Raw genomic sequence first — 12,483 nt, forward strand, 5'->3', positions numbered from 1 at the left:
CCCCGAGTGGGAGAACTCCTTGAGGACTTGTAGACATATTTCTTAGTGTCGCCGCTCTCAAAGCGGACCATAACACTGAGAAATACTTTACAAGTTGTGACCTGTACCTGAAATGATAGAAGGATGGGGTGCACAAGTCATAAGATACAGCCATTGCCTTTAACATTTCTTTATTAACAAACTAAATACAATATAAGTTCATAACTTGTATGTTCAATAGTTACAAGACATATGACGTCATTTTAAAACATGTTTATGACCTGCATAGCCGCGCTATGCTCACTGCTGCAAAATTACAAACGATAACACTAGAAAATAGCAAATTGCGCACTGTTTTCGCGTTACATCCCGGGAAAATTATATACAGGGTGTTACCAAAAGAAAATCTATAATTTAAAAAGAAAATCGCATCAAAATAATAAAAAAATTAATAAATTTTTACTAAACATTAGGAATTTTTTATACAGGGTGATACAAAAAAACCTCAAAAGTGCAAATACTAATAGGAAGTTTAAAAACCCCGTCTCACAAATAACTTTAATGTCGCGATGCGCATTTCGAAGGCTAAGCCATCCTTTTCAGGCGAAGGAATTATAAAAAACTAACTAACTAGTGCGACGCCTAGATCGCGAGCAAACACGAAAAAACCATGAAAAATTACAACTTTATGCAAATTTTCGCGGGTTACAGGGGAAATTCCGGCAACAAACTATTACCACTTGACGGAAAATTTAATTCCGCATGTTTTGGCGCCACGCCGAAGTTAGTGCGACGCCTAGATCGCGAGCAAACACGAAAAAACCATGGAAAATTACAATTTTATGCAAATTGTCGTGGGTTGCAGGGGGAATTCCGGCAACAAACTATTACCATCCGACGGAAAATTTAATTGCGCATCTTTTGACGCCACGCTGAAGTTCGTGCGACCCCTAGATCGCGAGCAAACACGAAAAAACCATGGAAAATTACAATTTTATGGAGATTTTCGCGGGTTACAGGGGGAATTCCGGCAACAAACTATTACCATCCGACGGAAAATTTAATTCCGCATCTTTTGATGCCACGCTGAAGTTAGTGCGACGCCTAGATCGCGAGCAAACACGAAAAAACCATGGAAAATTACAATTTTATGGAGATTTTCGCGGGTTACAGGGGGAATTCCGGCAACAAACTATTACCATCCGACGGAAAATTTAATTCCGCATCTTTTGATGCCGCGCTGAAGTTAGTGCGACGCCTAGATCGCGAGCAAACACGAAAAAACCATGGAAAATTATAATTTTATGGAGATTTTCGCGGGTTACAGGGGGAATTCCGGCAACAAACTATTACCACCCGACGGAAAATTTAATTCCGCATCTTTTGACGCCACGCTGAGGTTAGTGCGACGCCTAGATCGCGAGCAAACATGAAAAAACCATGGAAAATTACAATTTTATGGAGATTTTCGCGGGTTACAGGGCGAATTCCGGCAACAAACTATTACCACCCCACGGAAAATTTAATTGCGCATCTTTTGACGCCATGCTGAAGTTAGTGCGACGCCTAGATCGCGAGCAAACACGAAAAAACCATGAAAAATTACAATTTTATGCAAATTTTTGAGGGTTACAGGGGGAGTTCCGGCAACAAGCTTTTACCATCCGACGGAAAATTTAATTCCGCATCTTTTGATGCCACGCTGAAGTTCGTAAGACGCCTAGATCGCGAGCAAACTCAAAAAAACTAGCAACTACCGATTTAAAATCACATGAAACGCAATAAGTCGTCACAAAAACCGCCGCGCAAATAAACGCGTGCCCACCACGCGGCAGCGCACGATCGGACTAAGTAAGAAGTGGAACAAACACTGCTGAACACATCGGATGAGCTGCAACGCGATACAAAACAAGTTGATTGTACACAAACACCAATTGACAGAATCAAGAGTGAGACCAATGTTGTTGATACAGTCTAAGGCAAAGAAAAGAATTTATATTATGAACGTACTCTCTTATTTGTATAGATAATATAATTTAAAATTTAGAATTAAATGCAGTATATATGAAAAGACGGTTTTGAAGATAATCGCAATTGAAAATTTTGGGAAAATTTTTGAACTTTTACTTCACGAAGTTAATATATTTTATTATCTTATTCTACAAAAAATACTCCAACTTTTAAAATTTGCAGTCGCGTTACATTGGTGACGGTAAAAGTGACTCTAGTTCAGGGCACCGTAGGAGGCTAGCGGTAAATTTTTTCAATTTATTGATTTATTCAATCGCGAATATCTCGTAATCTGAAAGAGATACATAGGTACAAATCGCCGACACTATTCTACGAACTATTCTCTATAAAATAGGCCAGTTAAAATAGAAATCTAAGAGATGAAATTTTCATTCTTAAGAAAAAATTGTCAAGGGGGGGTGCTTGATACTTTTTTTCGACGATTTTCGATAATTAATATCTCTTAAACTAAACGCGACAGGAACCAACGAATTGCTGATTATGAAAGATTGAAAAATTCTCTATCAGATAAAAATATAAAGTAATTATATTACCAACAGCAAAAGGTCGAAAAACGCGACTAAAAATGTTAAAAAGTGACATTTTGCAATTTTTGACGTTTTTTTTTTAATCGCGAATATCTCGTAAACTAAAAGAGATACATAGCTACAAATCGCAGAGATTATTCTACAAACTATTCTCTATAAGATAGACTAGTTTAAATGGAAATCTAAGAGATGAAATTTTCATTCTTAAGAAAAAATTGTCAAGGGGGGGTGCTTGATACTTTTTTTCGACGATTTTCGATAATTAATATCTCTTAAACTAAACGCGATAGGAACCAACGAATTGCTGATTATGAAAGATTGAAAAATGCTCTATCAGATAAAAATACAAAGTAATTATATTTCCAACAGTAAAAGGTCGAAAAACGCGACTAAAAGTGCTAAAAAGTGACATTTTGCAATTTTTGACGTTTTTTTTAATCGCGAATATCTCGTAAACTAAAAGAGATACATAGCTACAAATCGCAGAGATTATTCTACAAACTATTCTCTATAAGATAGACGAGTTTAAATGGAAATCTAAGAGATGAAATTTTCATTCTTAAGAAAAATTGTCAAGGGGTGCTTGATACTTTTTTTCGACGATTTTCGATAATTAATATCTCTTAAACTAAACGCGATAGGAACCAACGAATTGCTGATTATGAAAGATTGAAAAATGCTCTATCAGATAAAAATACAAAGTAATTATATTTCCAACAGTAAAAGGTCGAAAACGCGACTAAAAGTGCTAAAAAGTGACATTTTGCAATTTTTGACGTTTTTTTTAATCGCGAATATCTCGTAAACTAAAAGAGATACATAGCTACAAATCGCAGAGATTATTCTACAAACTATTCTCTATAAGATAGACTAGTTTAAATGGAAATCTAAGAGATGAAATTTTCATTCTTAAGAAAAAATTGTCAAGGGGGGGTGCTTGATACTTTTTTTCGACGATTTTCGATAATTAATATCTCTTAAACTAAACGCGATAGGAACCAACAAATTGCTGATTATGAAAGATTGAAAAATGCTCTATCAGATAAAAATACAAAGTAATTATATTTCCAACAGTAAAAGGTCGAAAAACGCGACTAAAAGTGCTAAAAAGTGACATTTTGCAATTTTTGACGTTTTTTAATCGCGAATATCTCGTAAACTAAAAGAGATACATAGCTACAAATCGCAGAGATTATTCTACAAACTATTCTCTATAAGATAGACTAGTTTAAATGGAAATCTAAGAGATGAAATTTTCATTCTTAAGAAAAATTGTCAAGGGGTGCTTGATACTTTTTTTCGACGATTTTCGATAATTAATATCTCTTAAACTAAACGCGATAGGAACCAACGAATTGCTGATTATGAAAGATTGAAAAATGCTCTATCAGATAAAAATACAAAGTAATTATATTTCCAACAGTAAAAGGTCGAACAACGCGACTAAAAGTGCTAAAAAGTGACATTTTGCAATTTTTGACGTTTTTTTTAATCGCGAATATCTCGTAAACTAAAAGAGATACATAGCTACAAATCGCAGAGATTATTCTACAAACTATTCTCTATAAGATAGACTAGTTTAAATGGAAATCTAAGAGATGAAATTTTCATTCTTAAGAAAAAATTGTCAAGGGGGGGTGCTTGATACTTTTTTTCGACGATTTTCGATAATTAATATCTCTTAAACTAAACGCGATAGGAACCAACGAATTGCTGATTATGAAAGATTGAAAAATGCTCTATCAGATAAAAATACAAAGTAATTATATTTCCAACAGTAAAAGGTCGAAAAACGCGACTAAAAGTGCTAAAAAGTGACATTTTGCAATTTTTGACGTTTTTTTTTAATCGCGAATATCTCGTAAACTAAAAGAGATACATAGCTACAAATCGCAGAGATTATTCTACAAACTATTCTCTATAAGATAGACTAGTTTAAATGGAAATCTAAGAGATGAAATTTTCATTCTTAAGAAAAAATTGTCAAGGGGGGGGTGCTTGATACTTTTTTTCGACAATTTTCGATAATTAATATCTCTTAAACTAAACGCGATAGGAACCAACGAATTGCTGATTATGAAAGATTGAAATATTCTCTATCAGATAAAAATATAAAGTAATTATATTTCCAACAGTAAAAGGTCGAAAAACGCGACTAAAAGTGCTAAAAAGTGACATTTTGCAATTTTTGACATATAAAACAATTATAGTTTGAAAAAGCGATAGCAACCAACGAATTGAAAGTTATGAAAGATTGAGGAATTCTGCATTAGATAAAAATTTAAAATAATTTAATTTCGTGGGATAAAAGGACCAAAACCGTGACTAAAAGTGCAAGTCTGCTTGTGTCTGACCGTGTCGGTCGTCTAATTTTTGTCACAGGAAGATATTACGTGAAAAATAGAAAACTTGTTTATAAACAGCAAATGTAAATTTGACCGGAAGATATAATTGAATTATAAACTTACCAGTGTACAGCTTATCGGACTGCCAGGCACAACGAGTGCTGTAACTAAACGAAAACACAAATTAAAACAAAAATATTTCATACAATTGAATTATGTTATAATTAACAATCAACACAAAATAAACAATCAGTGCTGTTTAGTTAAAAAATACTAACACGAGCCTGATGAATCTTTCTTAATGATAAGAATCAACATGGGGGCGATTTATATCCGATTAATTTAGTAACCAACACCAAACACAACGTCGATTGAAGAATGTTATCAAATCCACTATCACGTCACTTGTAATATACGACTACATAACAAACGAACGCCGCACATCATTCGCGCACAATCGAAGAGGCATTCAGAAATATTACGTAATAACGCGAAGGAAAATTACGGCACTCTAATTGTTGTGAAGAAAGTGTGCGTGCAGATCACCTGACGACAAAAATCAGACTGACGAGGTATGCAAGCCAACCGCGTGGCGACCGCACAAAAATTGCAGGAGATAAGAAACTTGTTTGTTTGTAAACACTGATACGTTCAGTGTGGTAGTGCAGAATATAAAACGAATTGTACTCGTATTATGCATGGAACTTGTCTTTTGAAACGTAAATTTTGAATTTAAAAATTCTAATTATTACAAAAGCTACATTTTATTTTGACTGAAATAAAAGATTTCGTCATAAAAAAAATGATTGATGAAAAGATTTCTCTTTTTTCTGTCTTTTGGTAGTAATAATTCTAAAGAGAAGTTAACACAAATTTTGAACTAAATACATAATAATAATTAATTCAATTATTCACAGTGCAATATTACTAATTACAGAATACATTTCGCACTTCTTAACAATTGATCAAAATACACGCTGCGCAGAATAGCACATGTCTCTGTGTGTCATGTGGGCACGCGTAATTATGCACACGATCTTCCCTCGTCCACATGTAACGTTTATTCGTCTGCGTCTCGATTGCATCCACTAAACACTGCCATCAACAACAAATTACCGCAGTAGATTGCACACGCTGAATGCCAGCACGCGACAGACGCCATCTCAATGTCGACAATGCATATGATTATTGCAACATGAAATTTCACCGGTGAAAATATTAGAAAGTCCCTAATTACGCGCCGTGTTCTCACACGACTTTCATCCCTCGCCGTACGGCAATTAATTCTGTAACGCTTTTTTATGTGCCCGCACGCGATTGACACCCAACACCAGAAATGTCTTTTGGCCTCGACATATGGCCAACGACACGTGCCTCAACCAAAAATGCGAAAGAAAATAACTATAAGCTTATAAACATTTACCGATCAAAATGTTGTAAAATATGATTGAGAGTTTAATATTGTTTCGTTTTTATTACCTGTGCTTGCCTGCATGTTTATAAATTTGAATATCGTGGGAGGCGACGCACCTTAGAAAGGAAAACGACGCCGACGCCGTCAACGGTGAGTGTAAAGTTAAAGTGCGGTCGGGAGGGCGAGCGCGGCCATTGAAAATGTTAATTTTGCCAGTGTTTAATTTCCCTTGGGCGATCATAGTGGGCCGCATTATGGTACGACAACGACATGGCTCAACCCCATACGTTTAAATTGCCAGCTACCGCTGGAATACTTGTGCGGAAAAAAAGAAAATTGCGTAGAGATTAAACAGAAATTGTTTTTAAAAATATTAGCTACATTTACATTGAATAAAAGTTTTTTTTGTTTGGTAATATACCTTATTTAGTATGCAATTTATTCTAAACTTAACCATAGGAAGGTCTATAAACTTAGGATAAAAAACACTCTGTATAACATGTATCAATATTATGATATTTTTCAAGATTTTGATTTTTTGACGGCTAATTTGAGAAAGTTCTGTATTATTTAAAAGTCGGATACATATATCAATGAAAAGGGCAACTCTTCCTTTAAAATATGTTGAAGAGATCATTAAAATTGTTTAGCCCAATTAAAAGATACAGGGTGTTTTCCACCCGATGTTTTTGAAAATTTCAAAAAATTCATAAGTTTGGTGACGTTTTAAGGCATGTTTTAGATACTTTAAGAAAATAACTTATATACCAAATTAAAGGACAACTATTGCGCTTATGATTGCTGAAGAGATCTTTAGAATTGCCCAACTCAGTCATAAGATATAGGGTGTTTTCCATGCGATATTTTCAAAATTTTCAAAAAATACAAAAAATTGTAGAAATTGCAATCATATTTAGAGTTATTTATATAAGAGGCACGTGTATTTTCCATTTTTGCCTAAAACAAGAGAAGATAAAAATAGAAATTCAATTTTTGTTTAAATAAAGTAATACAAAGTTAAAATCATGTCTCGTTGACTTGATTTCATCCCAGCGCTTAGACTAAACAACAAAAAGCATACCTGAAGCGCATTATTTTTGGCAGACGACGCGTGTAGTCATCCGAAGTTATTCCACGCGAATCACTAATCGATTCATCAAGCGGAAAATGCGCCCTAATGTACTTTTAATACCAACGTAAGAATCGCGAGCATTTAAAAAACATAATCTCATAACAAAAATTGAAGCACGCCAAAGCAGAAAAAAAATAAGTGCTTTTAACAGCCTTGCTGGCACGCAGCGCGAGCAAAGATAAAAGCATTTTGTTAATTTTTTTAATTTTAAAATTTCCTCAGTCGCCTCCGCTTAAAACCTTAAAAGTCTGCCGCTCGGACTTTAGATGTTGGACTTCATAAAGCGCTTTGTTTCTACGCTCCGTTGTGTTTCCTTTATTTCCAATTTTCCCGACATTTTCTCTTCATGTTTTTTTTCTGTATGTTGTCTTATCATTGTGCGTTAGGCTCGCTTTGCATTTTTTAATTAAATTTTTAAAACGCTTCCTTCTTTTTCTCCGCGCGCGCGCCGCTGTCGTGATTCGGTCTGTTGTCTTATCTTCGACTTTCATCCTTTTATCATTCATTGTGCTTTGTGTGCGCAAAAGAAACTGAGGAAGCCCGCACCACAATAGACGGCAGCAATGTCTTCAAGTCTGCAAAGTAAAAGTATAATAATAATAAGCGGCGGCGGCGGCGGCGGCGGCAGGACGGAAGACCGGCGACAGAAGAAAGAAGAAGTAAAAGTGGTGGGCTTTGTTTGTACTCATAACGAAATAGCCTCGCTCGTTTTCCCCTTTTTTTCACCAACCAACTTTTTTGCGCCTGCTCCACCCCCGAGCTTTTCCTTCTTCTTCTTGTTTAGGCTTCCTGCAGCGCAGGTTAAGATATGCTTCCCTTTTTGCGCTCGGAACTTTTTTCCACGAGAAGATAAAAGCAAGGGTAAGACACGAGTAGAAAATTTTCATTTGCTAATGCATTGTGTGTTGTATCATCAGTGAAAAATCAATAATAAATTTAATTTATTTAAATTAATTATATATTGTTGATTGTCAACGAGTAAGTAAGAAGATAAGTTCACTCACCGCGTTTTACATTTACTTCTTAGATATTTTTTGTGTTGCCATCCGTAAAACAACCCTTGGGCTATTTTCGTATTCGACGTCTTCTGCCTTTGCCGCCACCCGGTAGAAGAAGGGGGAAGCTGTAAGGAAGATAAATTAAAAAATATAATTACGAGCATGCCACCGCCGTTGCCGGCGTCGCCAAAGGGAACCCTTATTCCGCCGCAACCTCCCCTTTTCTTCGTCTTCCTTTCACGCACCCTCTCATCCCCTTTACGGCCGCCGCTGCCGCCGCCGCCACCGTCGTTTTGTCTTCCCCGCTCGTATTCATTTCGCAAGAGACGCGCTTATTTTTTATTCCCGCAGCGTGTATTTTTAAGGGTAGCGCGCGCGCCTTCCGTTCTACCCTTCTCTCATTTTCGCGGCCCGCCCGCTAAGTAATGCAATGAGAAAATGAGAAAATTTCCGCAGCCGCTCTTCCTGCCGCTTCGGGAGCGCGAAAACAAATAAAAATTTTGAAACACCCCCGCGCGCCCAGCGCCTCGTTTTGTTCGCCGGCAAGGAAATTAAACAAAGCACGTCGAGGTGACGCCGCTCCGAGCGCGTCCGAAAAGTGAAATTTATTAAGCAAAAATAAGCGCAGCACTTAAAGTCATTAATTATCGCGCAATTTTACGGCGCTCGCAACACAAAATTAAAAATTACAGCGCAGAGAGGAAAAACGGTGCGCGCATTAACATTTTTCGGTAGTCCAACCGTTGTGCGTTTTGTAATTGCTCTGCACAGCCCGCATAAACGTGCGCGGCTTAATTAATCACGTTTTATTGTGATTTATTCAACGGGGCGGCGGCTAATTGCGTCTAACATTAATTTTTATCATTTGCTTGCATTCATTATGCCACTATCATCAAAACAACCAAAAATAAACGTTCAAATATTCAAATAAAAAGGTTTTCACTTTTCCACGTAAAGTTTTATTATTGTGCAGGAAAAAAATCAAAACCTGTAAACATTTAACGAGCACGTAATTTGCGTCGATTGTGCGCTGAATGTGTGTAACATTTGATATGTCATTGAAGTCGAGTGCATTTAAATGCACTACTTGCACCCCAATTGAGTTCTGAAAAGTTTCGCACCCTCAGAATATGCATGCTCAAGTTAACATTCTTTTACAATTATCGACGTGTAGCTGTCAAACGTTTAAATCGCATGACATTCGAAACGTTTTCAAGTCAAAACGTCAATTTTTTTACTCAAAAATGCAAATTATGCGGGTATTGCAATTTTAATAATTTTTCTATTCACAAAAAATCAACTTTAAATGACTGAAAATAATTTTCAACCGTTTTTGTGAAAAAATTATTTTGATGGACATGATTGAAAATAATCATATAATGAATTCAAAATGGCCGCGCGTTGATGCTTGGAAAATATAAAAAGTAACAGGCAACACCTTCCACCACCATTGCGTGAAAACAGGATAAACGGGAAGGGTGGAAATAAAGGAGTAGGCTGTCGCCCGTGGTAACCAAAGGGGTAAAATCTACCCCTTTCGCATTTTGCGCAGTAGCAGAGTGGGAAACCCGAGAAAATGGTAGAACAACGCGTTTTCGGAATACTCTCAGCATCCTTTATTTTTCTCTCCTTTTTTCTATATCAAAGAGATGAAAGCAGAAAAAACGAAAAAAAGATCCAGATTCTAGATGGAAAACACGCAGCACTGATGAGTGAAAGGATTGAAAGAGGAAAACAACATCCAAGGGCGAAACAGCACGAAAAACAGGAAAAAAAGGGGTGCGAGATGAAATGCGAGGGAAATGAAAGGTAACGATGGTAACGGCGCCGACGCCGCGTCGGCTCACCCGAGGAGTCACGCACAAACGAATGAAAAGCGCTGAGGAAAGGTTCCACGGAAATTCTCCAACAAATAATTTAATTAAATCAGGTCATTATGAAAAGAAGCGATATTTTTCTATGCTGCAATACGTGCGTGATCGATTTGTTATTCATAAGTATCCGAAGTAATAATATATGCAACACACAATACACAAAAGCAAATTAGACGCGTTTATAACCTCACAATTGTTATAATAACCTCAAAAGTTAGTAATAACACTAATTTTACTCAATCTACATTGTTTATTTATTTATCTATAGTAGTATTAATACTTATAGATATATACAAGGTGTTTAAGCTTTCAAAAAATAAAATTTTAAAGAAATTTATTAAAGATACGAATAAATTTTCTGCTAAGAGGGTGGAGGTTATGTGGTTGACGCGTGGACACCTCACAGCAATCTACATCGGCGAATTGATCGGCGTTAAGGGTGATTGAGTCGAAGCTCGGGCGAACCTTTTACTACCACTTTTACTATCACTTCCACACGCCGTTCTTACAACCCTTACTATCCACCGTATCGCCGCTTACACATGCTCAACGATTGTTCTCCTAAAACTCCTTGTAATATTTTTTTATCTATAAATTTTAATATATTATACTAATTAAATTTATTTAAACATTTTTAGTATTTTTTTGTATTTTACGAGTTTAAAAGCTTCTAATCACGATAATTAACTTTAATTACTTAAAAAAGTAATTTCTACAAAAGGGGTTGAAGAGAAATTCGTTCCACCTTTCATTATCCACGTGTGCCCCAAAATACAAAAATTTAGAATTTAAATTACGAGTGATGTTTCAATAAAATTACATTTTATTATACAGAGTGTTCTAAAAACAATTAAAACTTTCAACTATATATTGGAGTATAAATATCTTTAAAAATACTCTGTATATAATATGTTAAACAGTTTAACTATCGCGACCCTTTTTTTTCATCATGCTTTCGATGCGTTCATAAAAAAGGGTGAATTTTTAAACATACGCACACATGCACAGTGAATTTGGAACCCTGAAGCGCGTATCAGCACATGGATCGCATGCATCGGGAACTAATAGTGATGAATCGTGTGTTTAAGCAGAATTTATACTTCCAAGTGCTTGGAATATAAAATAAAATATTTCAAAATTAAAGTTTGGTTTGCTCAAGGCTAAATGCGCAATGTGCAGGTAATTACGACCAGAGGCACGAAATGCCTAATGAAATTTAAAACGCGCTCAGATGTGCGATGCAATCGGATCAGATAACGATTTTTCTCAACCCTTGCATGGAAAGAGTGAAAAAAAAAACTGCAAGCGTGACGAAACCAGACTTTTCGAGGTTAAGGTTAAGCTCATGCCGAAATATTTAGTGTCTGGGTGGCGCATGAATAAATTCGATTAGAAAACATATGTTGGGGTTGCCAGAGATAAAGTTTTTGACAAAAGACACAAATTATTAAAATTAAATAAAATTAAAGTTGAAAAAAAAATGAAAAATGAATTATTTCTTGTTTTTATGAAGAAAAAATATAATTTTTGCTTGTTAATTTTTAATTAATTATCTTATTATCAGGTGCCCAACAAAATCTCTGTTCCTACTTCGCGGAAAAGTCTTTCAAAGATTTAATTAAAAATGAATGCGAATTAAATGTGAAACATAACGCGTTTGTCTTTTGTTTTTCGTTTGTGTTTCTTCTCGCGTGCGCATTTCGGTAATTTTATTTCAATTCACATTCAGTGTTGTTTTTGTTATTTTTTCTGCTGCGTGTTTTACCTTCGATAGGTAGGTATAAATTTACACACCTCGGCAACATTTGCGTTTCCAATTATGATTTCGATTACAATTACAATTACGAATCTCTGAAAAGACGCTGCCTTTCATGTCTTGATTCGAGGGCGGCGCGCTTCTACTTCAATTAGTTAATTAATCTGCGCCGCGCTTTGTGCAATTAACAGGATGTTAATGGCCACTTTCAGTCTCGCCCCCGCAAGCTAATGAATGAATAATTAAAGCGCAAGGCGAGATAACGCACAAAGCATGCGAATAAGACGCCAACAAATGCGAAACTTAATTGAAAATGATTTTCTTTTTCCTCCTCTCTCAAAGCAACAACAAAATAATTTTATTTTTTATATTTTAATATCAAATAAATTTAAAATAAAACTCTAAAAAGTTCATCACTTAAAATCGG

General features: G+C 35.7%; 1 protein-coding gene and 1 long non-coding RNA gene across 4 annotated transcripts in view; one reads left to right on the plus strand and one right to left on the minus strand.

Annotated features, from left to right (window-relative positions):
* Positions 1 to 153: 153 nt before the first annotated feature.
* The window catches only part of LOC135801091 (protein krueppel-like), a 47,907-nt gene continuing 35,577 nt past the window's right edge, over positions 154 to 12,483 (minus strand). For 2 of the 3 annotated variants that reach the window (XR_010550294.1, XR_010550293.1), the window contains exons 4-6: positions 8,433 to 8,551; positions 5,006 to 5,049; positions 154 to 386 (exon numbers count right to left, since the gene is read on the minus strand). The gene's annotated coding sequence lies outside the window, so the exon portion shown is untranslated. Of the gene's footprint in view, positions 387 to 5,005; positions 5,050 to 5,160; positions 5,220 to 8,432; positions 8,552 to 12,483 lie in introns of those variants that run through there. The other variant, XR_010550295.1, reaches the window with a different exon arrangement.
* On the plus strand, positions 9,635 to 10,540 carry LOC135800901 (uncharacterized). The gene is made up of 2 exons (XR_010550239.1): positions 9,635 to 10,005; positions 10,074 to 10,540. It is a non-coding gene; the product is annotated as an uncharacterized lncRNA (long non-coding RNA).

The sequence above is a fragment of the Atheta coriaria genome, unplaced genomic scaffold (genome assembly GCF_025399875.1).
Source record: "Atheta coriaria isolate IRGN ID8LTWV9N9 unplaced genomic scaffold, Caltech_Dcor_3.1 hic_scaffold_10_pilon, whole genome shotgun sequence".
NCBI classification, from domain to species: Eukaryota; Metazoa; Arthropoda; class Insecta; order Coleoptera; family Staphylinidae; genus Dalotia; species Dalotia coriaria.